The 11,264-nt window shown below is 38.0% G+C and overlaps 1 pseudogene; it reads right to left on the bottom strand.

Moving 5' to 3' along the window:
* Positions 1-1,328: 1,328 nt before the first annotated feature.
* Positions 1,329-10,770, bottom strand: LOC113259667 (40S ribosomal protein S11-like; annotated as a pseudogene).
* Between the last annotated feature and the right edge of the window lie 494 nt (positions 10,771-11,264).

Below are 11,264 nucleotides of genomic sequence, written 5' to 3'. Positions count from 1 at the left end.
TGTGGTTTTATGGTTGTTTGTTTCAAAGCATTATTGCCATAACAAATGACTAATACTATGGGGTTTCCCCCTCCTCCTCAGGGCTGCAAGCCTCTTCAGAAATTAACCTCCTGTCATTTGCCCAGATTGGGGAGAAGTCACCAAGTTATATGGGGTAGGAGAGTGATTGGGTTGACTAACCAAACTTTATACTAATCTTCAACCAATCCTCTTTTGAGTCACACCCTGGCCCCACATTCAGAACTTTTCCAGGGCACCGTGTCATTATTGGAGTTGTTTCCTTTTTAATCTCCCTCTGTAGGCACCGGGTTTGGGCCTTTTCCTATTGGCTACATCATCTGTCCATCCACTTCCCAGTGTCTGAGGTTTTGTTGCTCACTTCTCTGTACCATCATATCCTACTTGATTCACCTTGTCCTTGGGGGCTTGGGCCCCTTTAATTCTTTCTCTCTCATATACAGGGATGTTAGGAGGAAGTAGGGATAAATATATGTTTCAATATTCCATGGTTAGCCAGAAATACCGCCAGTTATTTATTTTTTTCTCCCTGATACTAAGTTCTAGGTCTGTGTGTGTGTGTGTGTGTGTGTGTGTGTGTGTGTGTGTGTGAATGTTTGATAGGTGTGATTTACTTCATGGTTTTAGATGACATGATTATAAATATCTCTGAATAACTTAATATAATGAAAATTGACCCCTCTACCCATGCTTTCTCTCTCCTGTGTTGACTCATATATTAGTTCATTCAGTGGCTTTTTATTAAGGGTCGACTATGGACCAAGTATTGTGCTGGTACTGGTGAAACAATGGGGAGTGAAACCCTACTCAAGGAAGCTGCAATATGGAAATCTATCAACAGGCTTCCCTAAGCACTTTTTTCTGCGTTGTCCTTGCAAATATTATCAAGCTACCTCCATTGTCCATTGGCATTTTTCATGTGGTGATCCAGTTTAAGAGTGGAGTCACATGGTTGTCAGTTTAAATATTGGGCAGTAATTTAACCTCTGTTAAGTCTTGGGATCTTCAGTGTAGTGTGAAGTACTTAAAAAAAAAATCTTGTCAACATTTAAAAATCAAGATCACTCTCTTCTTTCTCTCTAATGCATATTACACCAGCATAAGCATACATGCACGCACATGTCCACACATTCTGATTTCTTTTGAAAAATCCAAAGACACTACAACATTGGGCCACTTTCCTGCGTGGCAACATTAAGCAGAATTCAATAAGGGCTAACTTCTTTTTCGTTTTTCGTTTTTTGTTTTGTTTTTTTTTTTTTTTTTGACTGGGAAAATAACTTTTTTTGTTTGGAGGTGTGGGCAGTTGTCTAGTCTGAGAAATTCTGGAATTGCTTTCTGGTGTCGGCGGCCTTGGTGACCTTGAACACACTGAAGTGCACAGTCTCAGTCAAGGGCTGACACCCACTGTGACAACATCCTCAATCTTGCCATCCCTGAAGCAGGGGGACAGGTACACTGACATGCTCTTGTGGCATTTCTTGAAGCAGTTGTAATTTTGGTTGTAGTAGAGGTAGTCTTGGTAGACGACGGTGGTCCTCTGCATTTTCAGTTTGGTCATCACGCCAGACAGAATCCACCCTCGGATGGAGACATTAGCAGAGAAGGAGAATTTCTTATCAAAATAGGTGCCCTCGATGGCATCCTGGGGCTCAGACCAATGTTTCTGTAGTATTGCCAGAGCTTCTCCTTGCCAGTTTCTCCAAGCAGTAGGAGCTGACGTCTTTAGATGGAGCGTGATCTGTCCCATTTGCCGAGTTCCCCCCACTTCCCATTGTAGTAGAGCTGGCTGTTTTACACATTTGCATTATTTGTCTGGCCTCATGTGCATTTGAATTTTTCACCTGCTCTAGAAATTAGGAAATTGGAGTCCTATTTTTAAAATGTTCTTAAGGAATATTTAGTAAGTCTGTAACTTTCAAAGATATGAGACATTCTAATTCTTTCCTGAGATAATGTTCCTTTTCTATTATTAATGAGATATCCCTAAATATGAATGTATTTATTTGTGTGTATATTTTAATGTATTTCCGATTTTTAAATGTGTTTCAATATTTAATTGTTTCACCAGTATTTGTTAATGACTGGGTTGCAGATTCTGAATAGATTTTTGGACTTCTTAGGTATTTAATTCTGTGGAATCCTTCATCTTTCTGATTTCCAGCTCTTTTTGCCATATCCTTATACCCAATTACCCTGGTCTTCAGCCTTCTCCAAATTGTTTCTGACATGTTTTCATTTTCATTTAGTCTCCACAGAGTTCTGAATTCATGACTTCCATTTATCCAACCTTGTGCTCTCCCTTTAAAACCAGTCTTCCTATTTGCTTTCAACGGTATTTGGGCTCTGAGCATCTGTAAAGACCCCAGCCTGGCTTATTCTTCTAGTCCTAGTGCCTCCCGTTAATTTTGGTGGTTCAACAGAACCTGTTTATCCTGCCCTGCATCTCTCCAGACCTTAGGCTGGTCCAGCCCTGCTGAATCCCACCCCTCCCAAGATCAAAAAAGGGGGTTCAGACATCCTGTAACCATAGGGTCCTGTGATAGTTATCATATTGAGCAGAACACTCATAAGATATTAGGATTGCTTTGAACACTTGAAATGAACTTTACAATTGGCTTCCACCTGTGGAATCCCATGAATGAGGACTGATTTTCCTTAAGAGAAAAAACAACACATTTTGATTTTTAGATACTGGATGGTACCCTTATATTGCCTGATTCCTTCAAGGGACATAAGGTTAATGAGAGCAAATATGATTCTTGGACATTGTAGTAGGAGAAGAAGGAGGTTGACAGTTGGTCTCGTTCTTCCTTGCAGCCTTCAGTCCACTTCTGAACATTGTGTTTCAACTTGTGCACCCACCAAATGAAGGAGATGTAGATAAGCTAGAGGCTGTCTAGAGGAGAACATTCAGGGTGGGTTGTAGGAATGCAAAGCTATATTATGTAAAGAGAGGTTGAGAAGTCTGGAAAGAGTAAGTTTGGGGAAGAGAAGTCTTGAGGATGGTTGAGAAGAGGACAAGGAATGTAGTTATCATCAGAATCACCAAATTGTCATGTGAAAGAAAGAACAGATGACTCCAAGGGATTGAAGTTGATTTAATGGGTCCCAGAAAGACATGATGGGCTCTTTTTTAAAAAAAGAAGAATAGTTCAGAGCTGAAGTGTGCTGCTCAGGGAGAATATTCTGGACCTCTAGGCAACCAAGCATAAAGTGGATGACCACTTGGTGGGGATGTTGTAGAAGGGATTGACTCATGGATGGGATGATCTGACCAGATGATCTTTAAGGTTTCCTTTTATCCTGAGATTCTGGAGTATTTGAAATTGTCATGACAGGAGATTCCAGCACATTTTTAAAAACTAAAATCACGATACAGTGCGTGTTTTTAGATAATCTAGGAATCAATTTATTTCTATTATAATGGCAATGAAATATTAATACATGGATATGTTCTGTTTACTCATATAGCAAATTAGACCTCCTTTTTGGTCAGCAAGTGCTATAGAATATTGTCGAAATAAATTTCGCTGCTTTTTCCACAGATTAATCACTTGGGCTCAATTAGGATAAGAACTTCACAAATGTCAGCTTCAGCCCCAATTTTTGGGTTAAAAACATTTCTCTTTTTTCCTTTTTCTTTTGCTCCTTCCAAATTAGTAGAGAGATGATATACATATTATCACTGACAGTTAAATAATATGGTAAATCTGGAAACTCCAGTTAGGAGGACCTATTATTGAATAATTCAGTCTCATTTTTTTCATATGGGCTAAATCTCAGCTTTATTAATTTCTTTCCCATAGCCTTACTTAGTCTTCTCAGTCTGAGCTCTTTCCATTTATTTCTGTGTCCCTGGACCATTTCCTGTGTTTTGACTAGAGATTGGTCATTTGTGAACATGTTTGTTTCTCCCTACCGATGGCAAAAAGGAATCTTGTCTTGTACATTTTTGTAATCCCCACAACACCTATTGCCCTCCCCTGCATAAAGTGATTCTCAATAAATCTTTGTGGTTTCAATTGATTTCTATCAGAAGCTCACTCTGTTTATTTACCACACGTTTGGTCTAGTAGTTAATATGCTAGCACTCATTAAATATCCCCTGTGAGATTGTGATGAACTTGTCTTGGAAGTTATAGGTCACTACCATTATGTGAGAAGACAACAGACCTGGTGGCTCTGAGTGTATAGGAACATGGCAGAAAAGAAAATGCATTTGACAGGTTTTTTTTAAACATGGTTTTTAAGTGGGAATGGCCTTTTCCTGTGGTCTGGAGCCACTGTTTCCCACTGCTTAGAGTTGTAAAAGAGCAGAGGACACTTGGATCTCATCCCAGATCTACCACCAACTAGCAATGTGGTGTTGAGCTAAGCACGGAGTCTTTCTGGTCTCCACTTCTTCATCTTTAAAACAAAGGAAGTGAAATTCACTGGATATTTAGCTTCTACCAGCTCTAAAATTCCTTGACAGTAAACTGAGATTCCCCCTATTTCTGACATTGTGCCCTTTCCCTCTACTCTTTATAATGTGTGCAACTTCAGACAAGTTATTTAGCCTCTGAGTGGCTCCGCTTCCTAACTTACAAAGTGGGGGATACCTATTTCTTAGTGCTGTGATCAGGATCAAATGAGTTGATGCATGTGAAGTGTTTAAGCAGTGTCTGATGCAAAAGCAGCACCAACTTAATGTTAGCTCTTTTATTTTGCTACTTTGCTGAAAATACGTCAGTCAGTCCATCCATCCCCTGTTGTTAAAATTACAAACTAATTCCTGACATGGTGCCTGGCATAGGGAGCATACCCAATACTGGTTTTAAAGCTGTTTTCTATTCCTCTTTCAAGTAGCATTATATAAAGTTGTATTCAGAATATCTTGATCACTCACTTACTCTGGTCCCCAGTTTGCTATCTTTAACTCATATTCTGTAATGCTCAGTGTGTTTGTTTTTACACGACTGATCTTTGGCTTCTGTTTCATTGTCCCCTGTCCTGAGACTATGGAGAGACTTTGACCTTGCCATTTCCATGTTCATAGAACTCGTCAGTAGTATGTGGAGACAACTGGTACACAGAGACGATGTCATGGGATATCTGAGTCTAATATTCTAATGGAAAGCTCAGCATCAGAATGCCCCTGTCCTTCTAGAACTTTTATTTTGGCCTGGGCATGATGTTACATTGACATGACTGGAAGGTCAATCATTTCAGGTCAATATATTAGAAGTTTAATCATATCTATTTAGCATTTTGATGTGCGATAAGTTCTTTTCCAATTTTGTGGATGTGAGGAAATATATCCCATGAAGGTATGAGACAGAAAAATATGAAGGAAACAACAGTGGGGTCTTGAGTGTTAAGGAGTTTGTGCTGTTATTTAAAGTGGTGTTCTAGGTGTTCTGAGCGCAGTATGCCTTAGAAGATGTTGCTGACATAAAGAAACTCATTGCATACAAAATCCTTTTGTATATGTAATACCCTTTAATCCTTATCACTATTATTTGATTTTTTAAATCTAAGGGTCAACTGAATTTCAGAGAGGTTAAATAACATGCCAGCAGGTAGCCAAGCCAGAATGTGGACTTGTGTCTTCTGACCCTAGGGTGTGTGTTCCAGGGTGTTCAAAGAGGAGAATGTGATGCTGTTTCTGCCAAATTAATCTCGGGTAAAATGCAGAGGCTCCTTGTACATTTTGTTTGTTTTATTATCGTTAGGCTGTAGTAACATCTCTGATTGTCCAAAGTGGTACACAATTTTCCAGCTTTGAATTTTTGACAGAGTCATGATTTAAAACTTCAAGCATATGATTATGAGATGGTGGTTCTCAACATTTACCACAACCTCCCTGCTAACCACACAGCAGCCAACTCTCAAGATTTCCTCTAGGAGAGTAGAGAGATTTTTCTCCCCACATGTAGTCCAACTCCATGGGAAAACATTAGCAGTGACAAATGACTCTCTGAACGAATGCTCAAATCTGAGGTAAATGTGAACCTTTGTTCCTCCACAAGAGGAAGCCACCATCAGAGTATTCTGTATGAAAACATTTGAGAGGCATCATCTGAACCCTTTCGGTCATTATCTATTAGCCTTCAGGAGAATTGCTGTAGTTACTTAGCATGCAGTGGGAAGTGTTGTAACTTGAGGCAAAGTCTGTACATTGATCTTTATAGATATTTATATTTACTTCCTTTGGCAGACGTGGACAAAGACATTTTTGAAAAGTAGTTCAAGTCTGTGGACAGACAAAGCAGAATATATTTTTAAAAAATCTACCACAGAAAGGATAATAATAGCTTCCTTGACTGAAGACAACAGACAGGCATAAAATATAAGGGAATTATTTTATCCAGGACAAGAGAATTGCTGTTACAGCAAATTTTGACCTTGTTACAGTCTGGATAACTCTTAGGTTTTAAACTTCCACCCCCATGGACCCCAGTCCACAGAGGAGATAACTGATCTGGGGCTTAGCAGTATTGGCAAGGTGGTGCATTATGGGATTTAGCTATAGAGTGTTTGCTCCCCAAGGAGAGAACTGCAGGAATTTTAAGAACTTGCATCAATTCCCTTGTGTAGAAGCAGTATGTCTAAGTATATTTCAAGTAAATCCTCAACTCAACACATAAAGCTGCAGTTACACCACGCCTTTAAAAGGAAATTAGAGCGCGGGAATGAGGCCAGATTGACCTTTATCCACCGTTTATCTCTTCAATTGCCCTGTCAGTCCATTTCAGTCACATGTTAGAGAGGATTTCCATTTCGCTGAGAGCACGTTCACCTCCCCTCCCACCCACCCCACTACCACATCGGTGTGAGGCTCTTGATTTTTCTTTTAGGCCTTTGGTAGTATAGCAATCTGGATTGTTTCTTTAGACATTGTTTCTCTAGCAAATGGATTCATTTCACAACTCTTCTTATGGCCGGTTTTTAAACACTGATTCATCATTTCTCTTTTTTTTAAAAAAAAAATGTCCTCAGTAATGGTCTTAGGAAGGTAGATTTGATCTGGTGAGTATAAGATAAAAGCTCATCTTTGACAAGTAACAACAAGTGCTGGTGAGGATGTAGAAGAAACAGAACCCTAGTGCGTGTTAGTCGGAATAAAAACTGGTACAGCTACTATGGAAAACTGTATGGTAGTTTCTCAGAAAGTTGCTGGAAGCACCATTTTATCCAGCAGTAGTTCCGCCTCTGGGATTATGTCTAAAGGCAATGAAAATGCTATGTTGAAGAGATACCTGCACCCCATTTATAGGAGCATTATTGACAAAAGCCATGACATGAAAACAACATAAGGTCCATTGATAGATGAATGAAAAACATCTATGCTTATATCCATATAATGGAATATTATTTAGCTATAAAATGGAACTATAAAAAGTGTTGCCATTTGTGACAACATGGATGGACCTTGAGAACATTATACTAAATGAAATAAGTCAGACAAAGACATATACTGTGTGATCTCACTTATATGTGGAATCCAAAAATAACTAAGCAAGAAACCAAAATCATACAAAGAGAAATCAGATTTGTGGTTATCACAGGTGAGGGGTGAGGGAAATGAAGGAAGGTGGTCAAAAGGTACAAACTTCCACTTAAGATGACTAAGTAGTAGGAATCTGATGTACAGTGTGATGACTGTGGTGGTTAACACCGCTGTATGAGATACGTGACAGTTGTTAAGAGAGTAAATCCTAACAGTTCTTATCACAAAGAAAAGACTTTTTTTTTCTTTTTCATTTTTTGCATCTCTATGAGATGATGGATGTTAACTAAACTTATTGTGATCATCATTTCACAATATATATAAGTCAAAATCATTATGCTATACACCTTAAACTTATGCAGTGCTATATGTCTTTTATATATCTTAATAAAACTGGGGGAAGGAAACAGAAACCCCCCCCCCCCCAGTCTTTGAAGTAATACAATATACCTTAGTGGCATAATAACTAGATTGCTTAGATGAGAGGCAGCTCATTAGGGCAATTTAGCGGCATCATGACTAGCGTCATTTATTCGTATTACTGCTTGTTTTTCAAATGTAATCTGGGAGAGAGTGGCAGTAAATAACCGTTCTAGCTGCTTCACTAGAGATGGTGAGATTCCCTGGGTTCATGTGGAAAAAACGGGATAGCAATACAGATAATTTCACAAATTCATAAAGCTAATGATTTACCTATTTCATACATAAAATTTGGATTAATTTTATCCCTGATCACACGTTACAAGTACATCTCATTGCTTGTAGAGTTTAATGATAACATTGCCATCTGTGTGCGTATGTTGGGGGGGATGGTAACTTTGAAGACAAACATATGGCACAGGTGGTATAGGTCTTAGGACATTGCAGTTGGTGGATTGGCCATGTGCTTTTGCTCCTAGTCATCTGCATTGAATAAGTACATTTTGAACTATTCCAAGCAGGTCAAAATTATCTGACATTGTTCAGGTAGTGCTTTGGTGTTCTCCTGTTGACCTTTTGTCTGTTACTTGACTTTGGTTAAGTAGGGAGTCACGACATGGGTATCGGGTCATTTCATATTCTAGCCAGGTCTTATATCTATCTCAATGTGTATCTGTGAGGTAGTCTTGCTGTCTGATGGGGGTTGCTAGTGAGAAATATATGAGTTTGAAACAAAAACTATTTTTATTTTTGTGGCGTGATGACCAATAAGCCATTCATTCTATTTGACTTAAACTGATCACAGTAGTAGGTTATGGTCTCTTCAACACAGTACTGACATCATGACTGTTTTTAATGACTTCCAACATAGGAAGAAAAACTAAGAACTCAGAACTCAGGGTGGGTGTGGTAGGGGAATTATAGTATAAAATCCATATGTTTTAGAATTGGTTGTAGTATATGAGGTTGGAAGAGCTCAGGTATGTTTTGGGTTAGTTCAGTCCCTCAAACTATTCCTTTCAAATGTTTTCTTTCAACCAAATCTGAAACACATTTTGCCAAAACCTTTTTTCCCTTAATTTTTAAAGCCATGTGTATTTAAAGGGACATTTAATCCATATGTTTTGGCTCATTTACACTTAACTCATCAAGATATTGTTTTTAAGAGCTATTTGAGCTCCACGAAGCCCATTTTATAAGTCTTTTCTTCCGCAGTACTAGGAAGTTGTGTTTTGCTGGAAACAGAAATTGAACCCACAAAATAATTAAGTTCGGATGAAAATTGAGAATGTACAAGATTTTTGAGAGCCACCAAACTTCACTTAGAAAACTATGTTATCCTCCTGTAGTTTTTTAGTTATTTCTTCTAAGTACCAATATACTTTAGCCAGGATGCTATACTTGATCATCTATTAAATCTTTCCTTCACAGTTAAATAACTGAATGCTTATTGCCCAGAATGTGTTCTTTAATGTAAAGGATAAAAGCAAGTTCAAAAATAAGAAGAATACATGAAAGAGTGAGCTCTAAACTCCTTTAGAGGTTGATGCAGAGCTGTAAACTTAGACCTTCAGGGTGCCTTCCTTTGCTGTTCCTACCAGCGTTTCCACAGAGTTCTGCCTGCTCTTTTCCTTCAGAGTTCTTTCTGCTGCATTGCAGGGAGATAAGGAGCTGCTGCTGCACGGGGTCTCACCACGTTATGTCCTCTGCACCTCCAGGATCCTCAGATTTGTCCTGCTGGGTAGAGGGATGACTCTGGAGCACTTATGAAGCATATAGTAGGATTGCCCATCTGTCTAGTATTTCCCCAGAGGTTCAGGTTCTCAAGACATTCCCAGAGAGAATTCCAGAAAATCAGTACATGTTTCACATAGAATACATATAGACAGTGTCTGTAAAAAGTTGTGAGGGTGAAAAGCTTTTCAATTCAATAATGGCCTAAAGTTATAATCTCAGAGTTGAGCACCTCTGAAACAAATTTTTCCCATTGAGCCTCAATATCCAATGAAAAAGAATGACCCCTTCATTAAGAAATAAGCAACAACAACAAAAATGTTCTACAACTAAGTTTCATCCACATGCCTCAGAATTGCTTGAGCAAGATTTCTAGAGTACGTTGAATTGTTGACACTGTTCTCATGTGTGAGTAGACGAAGAGTAAAAATCTTTTTCATTTTTTTTAAAGATTTATTTATTTATTTATTTATTTATTTATTTATTTATTTGAGAGAGAGAGTGGGGAGGGGCCAGAGGGAGAAAGAGAGAGTCTCAGGCAGACTCCCCAACTGAGAGCAGAGCCTGACGCTGGGCTTAATCTCATGACCCTGAGATCATGACCCTGAAATCAAGAGTTGGATGCTCAACTGACTGAGCCACCCAGGTGCCCCAAAATCTCTTTCAATTAGAGAAAATGTGAGTAAAAGTGAGCATGATTTTTATACTGACAGTAAAATACAAAAATGTATGTTATGGTTAGGTGAATATCAGTTGATATAAATAAAAATCTTCAAGATCTTAACAGTCTGAACAGCTGAGAGTAAATTATATTTCTTCAAAGACTAGTTTTTACTGTAGGAAATCAAATTTGTTGTACAATATTAATGGGTAAAATGCGTTTGATAAGGCAGTTTTGTGTACTTTTTATATCTTTCCTTTTAGAACGAATGTGTGTTCTTTTCTCTCAACGTTGCATCCAGAGTATATTTATCATCTGAAGCTCACACCAAGACTTCCCTTGACAATTAGGTGTACTGTCTATAAAGAAGTGAGTTGTCCATCTACATGGAATTCTTGAAAAGTGTACTTTTTTTTTTTATTTGGGAACAGATATCCATCATTCTGAACTTTTCAAGCCTCTCACAAGTACATAAAGGAACCTGGTTAACAGATGTTTAATATCTATGAGAGAGAAAGAGAAATTCAATGATATAGTGGTCTCTTCTGAAAAATAGTATTAAAAAATTGAATTGTCATAATCTTGAATAATAACTTTCAATGTTTTTTCGCAATAAACCTATTTCATTGACCTGAATTTATGGTCAGTTTATTATTTTTATATTTTAACACTAGTAAAGTTATGGGAAAATCACATATTTAGACATGTGTATGAATACATATACAAACCTTTCAGTCCTTGGCCTTAATATTTGTAAATTGTATTTATCAAAATTTTAAAATGTCAGTAAACCAGTTCTCACAGACATTAACTCAACAGTAAAGCATAGTTAGCAACAAAGTTTGCTTTTATGAGCTTATATATGATGTGTCTTTTATTTTCCTGATGCTATCCTCGAGTTAACTAATAATGCAAACTTCAAGAAATAGTATGGAT

Source organism: Ursus arctos, unplaced genomic scaffold, assembly GCF_023065955.2.
Source record: "Ursus arctos isolate Adak ecotype North America unplaced genomic scaffold, UrsArc2.0 scaffold_13, whole genome shotgun sequence".
NCBI classification, from domain to species: domain Eukaryota; kingdom Metazoa; phylum Chordata; class Mammalia; order Carnivora; family Ursidae; genus Ursus; species Ursus arctos.
This window is presented reverse-complemented; position numbering and strand designations above follow the sequence as displayed.